Genomic DNA, 8,217 nt, shown 5'->3' with positions numbered 1-8,217 from the left:
CCGCCCAGCTCAGAGCGCCTTTCGTCCTCCCAAGCCAAAACTCTGTCCCCTAAACGCGAGCCCCACCCTCCCCGTAACGTCTGCTCTACTTTGTGTCTGTGAATTGGGCGACCGGGGACCTCCTGTGAGTGGAGTCACCGGCATCTGTCCTTCTGTGACCGGCTGATGTCACTGAGTGCCATGACTTGAAGGCCCACCCCTGATGCAGCCGGGGCCCCATTCGAGGGTGAGCGGCGCACGTGCTGAAGGCCTTCTTTTCTCCGCCGCGCCCAGGCTCAGTTCTCACAGCAGCAGGGGCCTTGCTGGGCCGGGGTCTCTGCGTGGGGCGGCTGCGGTGACCCCAGCGCTGGGCTCCTGGGGTCTTTGATCTGGGGGAGGGGGTCGGCCCTACGCCTGCCCTCGGCTTTCCTGCTTTACTGGATTCACACAGGAAGGAGACCTTGGAATCGGGGCCAGTGAAGGGAGCACGCTCGAGGGTGGGGATTTTCACACCCTCTTGTACGATTCAGAGAGCTGGTGCGGCTTTCAGCCTATTTTCAGAGACGCCCCTGGTGTGTGCCGTCTGTGCTGTCCGCCTGCTCTGTAATGACGAGAATGGGGGCGACCACAGCTGCCGTGGACGCCATGGGCAGAAGAGGCAGTGGCGCCCTCAGCCTGGGTCTGACCCCTGCAAACCGGGGCACCTGCTTGGAACCATTATGTGAGAGAGCGGGAAACTCCTCTGTTGTTTAAGCTCCTGGGTTTTGTCCCTCTCTCTGTTCCAGCAGTTTACTCTGCTTGTCTCTATTACCATGTTTTGAATGTTTGGAGAAGTTAAGATACTCAAGGTCACAGAGCTGGGATCTAAATACTGTTCATCTAATTCCAAGACCTTGACCCATTCATTGCCTCGGACCAATCAAGACTGAGAAAGAGACTGTGGCTTGGGGACATACGGTCTGCGGTTCAAAGCCAGCCTGGTAGTCAGGGAGCACAGTGACCAGGAGACCTGCCACTTGGCAGAGGTCATTGAAGAGTGCGAGGTCTGTACACCCACGTCCCAGAGGAGCTACAGGTCTTGCTGGTCACGGGGGCGGGGGCAGGGTGGGGTGGTGCCCTCTAAGGGCCGCGACACCAAGCTCTCACCTTCCGCCTGAGCGGTGTCTTAAAATCCACGTTCAGAAACGTTCCCCAAAGCCAGACGTGGGTGCTGGGAGTGAGCGGCCCTCTTCAGCAGGTTGCATCACGTATCGCTGACTCTCTCTGCTTATCCAGCTGACGGAGGGCTGGAGTTCATGGCACTCTGAGACAGGTGACTGACGCTGGTCCTCTTGTTCTTGAAACCAAACTTAATGATCACACCCCCGTTGGCCCATCTTGTCGCCAGAAGACAGCGGAAGTAAAATCCCACTGTTCCTGGTTTTCCTGATGAAGGTGGCTTCCACCTTTGGAACCCCGCTACCTGCCGCCTTCCATCACCGGGCCGTCCCCAGCCGTGCCGTCCCCCGTCTTTCCTTGCGCGTGTCTCCTGCTGGAAGCGCTGGTGTCACCGTGGAGCAGTGACCCCGGCTGGAGCTCAGTAAATCCCGGGCCCTCAAGCTGGCCCTGGGGGAATTGTTGTCCCCCCGGTAAAACTCCTACTTAATTCAGGGACGGCGCAGTGCGATCGGGGGCCTCTGCTTTGGCCAAAGCACCAGACCTGAGCACTTAAACGTGGTTCTGCTGCTTCTGTGCAGGAGGCTGCGGGGAGCGGGGTCCTGGCCGAGCAGAGGGGCCGCCCCTGGGGTCATGCTCGGTGGGCAGAGCCCCTCCTTTCTGTCAATCCCAGAAGGCCGAGGGGCTCACGCGGGGGCAGGGCATGGGATGCTGGCCCACACGTGCCACGCGACTGTTTCTGATTGTTGCTCCCTTAGTCTGGCTGTGATATTTACAGTCTTGATTCTTGTTTGGTCTGTCTTAGAAAAGTCATACTCTTCTGATTTGAATCGTAGCTGATATTTAGTGAATGATGATCATGTCGGCACTTACGCTATGCTGGCTCATTTAATCCCTGGAGTAGTCTTATGAGGAAAGTCCTATTACCGTCTTTATTTCGTAGATAGAAAACTGATGTTTTGGGAGATTGTCACTCATTCAGGGACCTTAGTTAGTAAGAGGCAGAGACAGTTCTAGAAAGACACGTTTCTCTGACGAAGAATCAGTACTCTTGATACCTTACAACCCCTAAGAAATAATGACACAGACACAGTAAATATAGAATATATTTATTTTTTAGAAACTAAGTCATATTAGAAATGGCCTGAGATGCATGTGAACATATGTGAGAGGCACCCAGTGTAGTTAAAGCACAGTTGTGTGGATAAATAGAGCCTGAATCAACTTTTCAGAAATAAGCTCAAGGGAGAATTGTCAAAGTAACTTCATGCCATCAAAAACAAAAACAAAAACAAAAACAACCAACAAAAATCAATCAAACAAAAAAGACATGCCCAGCTGTTACAGCCCCTCCTGCTCAGCCAGAACTCAGCCCTCAGGAGCCTCCGAGGGGCTCGTTTTTGGCAAATCACATTGAAATAATTTAAAAATAGAGAACAAAAAATCCGTCTTTGATGGGGAATGGCCAGGTCAATGGTCATTTAACAATGGACTATTTAACGGACTATTTGCGGAGCTTCGAGCAAAGGGGAATCTGACGTTTACATCCTAATCATCTGAGTGAAAAAGAACAGCTTCTAACTTTTCTAGTGATAGTTTAATTAGTGATAGTACTACCTAGTGATAGCATTACTAGCGATAGTATTTCCTAGTGTAGTATTGATATTACTAGTATAGTATTACTAGTGATAGCATTGATAGTGATAGAATTACTAGTGATAGCACTTCTAGTGATAGTATTGATATTGCTAGTATAGAGTGTTACTAGTAATAGGATTACTAGCGATAACATTACTAGTGACAGTATTTCTAGTGATAGTATAACTAGTGACAGTACTACTAGTGAGAGCCTTACTAGTGATAGTATTCTAGTGATAGGATTGATAGTACTAGTATAGTATTACCAGTGATAGCATTACTAGTGATAAAGTATTACCCGTGATAGTATAACTAGCGATATTATTAAACGATAACATGCATGTCAACGGCTTCAGATGAGTACTGTTGAGCATCCGTCATAAGGAGATACTAAGTGATTACAGTTTGTAAAGGAAGAAACCCTAGGTACGTACAGTGACACGTGGCGATCAGAGGTGGGTGTGGGTCTGCGAGAGGGAACCACCACACGCTGCTCAGTCCAGTGACAAGGATCTCTGTATCGCCCCGGAACACACGATGGGTCACGTTTCCAGTCAACACATAAAGCCGTGATCCAGTTTAAATTAAGTGTTTATACGCTCTGAGGCACAAAGACAGGGGCTTTCTCCTGATGACCCGTCGGGTCCTTTCCGGCTGTGAGGACCTTCAGGGACATTTTAGTAGTTGCCTTCTTCTTACTGAAGATGCAGCCTATATAGCAGAAAGAACACGGGCTTCGGCGTCACACGTACCTGGATTCCGAGCCTGGTCGCCAGCTCGTTGGTCACGTGAACTGAAATTGCTCCCCCGAGCCTCATCTCCTTACCTTGCGAATGGGCGGGTGTTCCGTACCTTCGGGATGACCGTGAGCCTTAGGTGAGCTCACACACAAGGCACACTTCTGCGGTTCAGCTGATGCCTGTCACGCGGAATGTATTTCCCAACGACTCTTTTAAAGACACGATGGACATGTTCATACCTCACCACCCCCATCTCCTGGGACAGAGGCCGAACAGCTCTCACCCACCTCCCCCCTCTGACAGGGGGACACCCAGGTCAGAGCGACAGAGGGCAGGAGCATCTCCGTCAAGGAGTAGCCCTGCCGTTTGGGGGAGACACGTGGCCGCAGCTCTGGCGCTCCATCCGGCTTGCCGGGCGGTTGGGTGGGGTCCAGGGTGACCCCGAGGAAGCCAGGTTAAAGGATGCAAGCAAGGAAACCATCTGAGGGATGTCAGAGGCTGCACAGGCGTGGAGACAAGCTTCACAGCCAAGTCACTCACCAAGCGAACAAACTACTCAATTCACAAGAAAATCGAGCCCCCGAATGGGGGTCAATGTCCAGAGTTACTACACTACACTGTGCAAATCCAGTTTTCAACAGAATATCCTGAGCCATGCAGAGAAACAGGAAAGCGTGGCCAATACACAGGGAAAAACAGGCCGTAGAAACGACCTTGGGGGCCCAGACGTTGGGTCAGGAAGGTGCACACGTCAAAGCAGGTTTTACCGTGTGTCCAAAGAACTAAGGCAACCATGCCTAAAGAATTACAAGAGGGTACGATGGATGACTCGTGAATACAGAACATCACTAAAGAGACAGAAACTATAAAACAAGACCCAGAGGGGTGTTCTGGCGTCGAAAAGCACAAAAACAAAAGTGAAAAGTTCACTAATGGGTCAACAGCAGGTCTGAGTTGGCAGCAGAAAGAACCAGCAAACTCTGAAGGCAGATGGAAATTATGCGACCAGAGGAGCAGAAAGAAAAGGAATAAAGAGAGGCGAAGGGCACCTCAGAGCAGGTCTGGACACGTGAGCAGCGCGCATGTGACGTGGCCCAGAGGTGGTCTCTGGGGAAGACCTTTCTCCGCAGAACTGTTAAAACAGGGTCATTTTAGCCACTCTGGGCGTGTTATCTGTGACAGGTGTTTCAAGCTTTCTCGACTGGAACTGTGTGGATAAGCAACACGTCTTACAACGCTGTGGTAACTGAGCACGTAAGTGCGCACGTGCGCTAGAAAACAAGTGTTCATGAGGTAATACTTATCCTTATGGGATACTATCCACTATCCCAGCATAATACTATCCCACTTTAGCGGGTCTGTCTCTCCCTCAGGCAGGTGGCAGGCTGTCCACCAACGTATGCAACATCGCCCCCTGCTATCCAGTGCTGCCCAGACCTGCGCCCAGGTCTGATCGTAGGGCCAAGGAACGTCCCTTCTTCCCGTGCAGCAGGGGGGACGTCTGGGGGGATGAGATGAAGTTAGTGCCCCAATTTCCCCAGTTCTGACAGTCCATTCCGTTGGTGTTATTTTTGACCAACACCATGTGCTTGTCCTCTGAAGGGGACTGTCCTTCTACAGCTAGCAGACTGAATGATCCTTCCAGGGATGCAAATATGGTGACTGTTTAAGAGCGTCTCCACAACACGCTTCAACACCGTCACCTTTCAGTGGGTGACACCACCTTCCCCTGTGCTTTTCCCCAGTGACCCCAGGCACTTTGCCTGCACGTGGAGGAGCATGTGGTGAAATGGGCTCTGGCTCAGAGCGACGCTCTCTTTTGAGCTCAGTGACACACCCAGCGGGACACTTCTGCAGAGTAGAAAGCTGAGGTTTCAGCGGTGGAAAGGCTGTAAAAGGAGACCCTGTGTCAGAACTCTGGCAGGCCGTCCTTGTGTCTGGCGTGCCACGCTAACCGTGTCAAGGCCACATCTATCAGCAGACGGGGGGACGGCGTGGGCTCCCAGCATCGTCCCGGCCCTGCGCTCTTGTGGTCCCATACAGGGTGTCTCCTCTCTGCTTCCCTGTGGTTGTGGTTGAGGCAGCTCTTATTGGTGGATACTTTGAGCAAATCGTCCTTTAGCAGATGGCTTGGCGCGCATTCATTGAGATCATTCTTGTTGAATCAAGGCACTCCGAATAAACCCTTTCCGTGTGGACTTCCTCTGTCCGTATCTCAGCGAGATGCTGACGTGCATTATGCGTCAACGACTTGCATTTACATGAAGAGGGACGAGATGAAAGGTCTTTCCTGCTGGGGGGCCCCAGACACAGGCTTCACACAGGGCCTCTGTGGTCAGCATCCGTGTCCTGACTGGGAAAGAGACATAGCATCCCGCCAGAAAGATGTCCAGAGCCAAAGAGCCAGGCTTTTTTTTTAAAGCTGACTTTGCTGATTTTGGCAAACTCTTCCACTAGTAACACTTAGTGCATTTACAAATAATCGAATGAATTGGGACAGGAGGGGCAAGTGTTCCTGATGATACAGTCAGATTTCATTGTTGAAAGACATCACAGTAAGAAGACCATCCAATGTTTTGCACACCGTGCTTTGTTTTCAACATGTTTTTGCCGAGTGAATCAGTAGCACCTGGGGGTGGGTGCTACATGGGGGTGGGTCTGTGCTTTATAAATGCTTCGTCAGTTGACATGGGTTTGCAGACTAAACTGGAACCGTTTGAAAATGGTTAGAAAGAAAGTGGTGAAAGGCCGAGAATACTTTGACGTAGATATTAAATATCAAGTATAACAAATTATTTTATTGGAGTAATAGAAAGTAAATTTAAATAATAAATAAAAAGGTAGACTCATGTGGTTTTGGAGCCACTGAAGCTATTCTGCTTGCTGTTACACACTTATGTGTGGAGTGCAGGCTCCTTCTATAGAGGCAGATCTAAACGGGGTGATTTGTTATGTTTAGGTGCAGAAGAACTTGCAGAAGCAAAGTGTCAAAATATTCTGAAGACTTACACTGATATGGATGTGATGTTACCTCATCTAAGCTTATCACATGAACCAAAACAAAGAAAATCCATTAGAAAATAGTTACGAGCAATTCGGAGTCTGAAACCTGCTTTGAGGATTCAGAGAGTCTTAATTAACTAGATTTTTATTTAGTGGTTCTTTGCATTTGAACAGAAACTGCTCATTTTGAAATAATTTAGACTTAGAGAAAAGTTGAAAAAAGAAAAGTAGAGAGAATGCCTGTGTACCATTCCTCCAGCTTCCACTAACGTTCCCATCGTACGCATATGCATTTTAATGCTCAAAAGCAGGAACTGACCTCGTCCAGTACTGTTAACTAAAGTACAGACCTTATTTGTTTTTTTTCCATTAATGTCCTTTTTCCTTTTCGTTCTGGAATGCAACTGGGTCCCATATTGCTGTTTTCATTTCTCCTCATGATCACAGCGAACATCAATAACAACGGCAGAGATGATCTTCACATTCCCAGGGTGCTTCACAATCCTTCATCCCAGGGAGGTGGGACTCTGTCATGTCAGAAGCCAAAGCTCTGGCATGAGGCTCTTTGATAATCTCCCCTCATTAGTGAGACTTGCTGATAATCTGGAGGGAGTGGGATTTCTCCAATTTGTGAGGTTATTTAGTATCAGAAAAGCACTAAATGCATAATTCTGTATGCATCTTCATACAGAGATTAGAGAATAAATCAACACATCAACAAGTAGCTCCTGCCGTTGACTAGGAATGCCAGGAAACATGCATCTGCTTTATTTTTCAGTTTCCTCTTTTTTCAAATGCTACTGTCTTTTCTGTTTGGTCTTTTTTGGATAGCCCTGTCCAGTTTCTAATCTCTGAAACAAAGATAATTCGGGAGGGTGACAGGTTAACTTTTTGCAGCTGTGGTTTCTGGCCCTGGCCTTGGACATCACTGTTACAATGATGATGGTGGAAGCTGGTACTTTGCTTCCTGGAACTCACAGGTTCCCATGTCTCTTCCCGTGTTCATTCTAAGAGTGACCCCTGGGAGTCAGAAAGCTGAGCCCTGCTGCCCAGCAGGGGATGACTTTGTCATCCCAGGTGGATTTGCGCCGACTCTGACCCTACACGCCCCCCTCTTTGCAACTGTTTTTCTTCTCCGCTCTTTAGGGCAGAAGAAGTTAATTTGTCTCTGTCTTGGTCTGTTCTGCCAGCGCCTCCTCTTGTATTTCAGTCTTAAGCCCATTTCTCTCTATCTAAAACTCTGCCCCTTTGCAAGTATATCCACTCCTGCGACTTATGTTTTCATTTAAAGGGCAGTTGCTCCAAGTTCCAAGGGGGCAGTGATCATGTCTGTTCACTAATGTGTGTCTAGGATGTAATGTACAGCGCCTGGTACATGGGAGGAGGGTGGGAACTATCTGCCCAACGAGCGAATCACTCAGGCTCGTTTCCAGTCCCAGCCTCCCTCCTGAGCTCCGGACCCGTGTCTCGCACAGCTCACTCAACATCTCCGAGCGGACATCTTGCAGAAACTTCAACTTGACGTCCCTCACAGGGGCCTCTCGTTCCCCAGGCCAACGTCCTTCCTCTGCTGATGCCCTCTTGTAGAAAATGGCCCCACCATACAGGCCATTCTTCAGCCGGCATCCTGGAAGGCAGACGGGACTTGTCCCACCACCTCACTTTGCACATTTAATCATGGTTTCTCTTCCCTGAATACTTC

This window comes from Balaenoptera musculus, chromosome 11, assembly GCF_009873245.2.
Source record: "Balaenoptera musculus isolate JJ_BM4_2016_0621 chromosome 11, mBalMus1.pri.v3, whole genome shotgun sequence".
In the NCBI taxonomy this organism is placed as follows: domain Eukaryota; kingdom Metazoa; phylum Chordata; class Mammalia; order Artiodactyla; family Balaenopteridae; genus Balaenoptera; species Balaenoptera musculus.
This window is presented reverse-complemented; position numbering follows the sequence as displayed.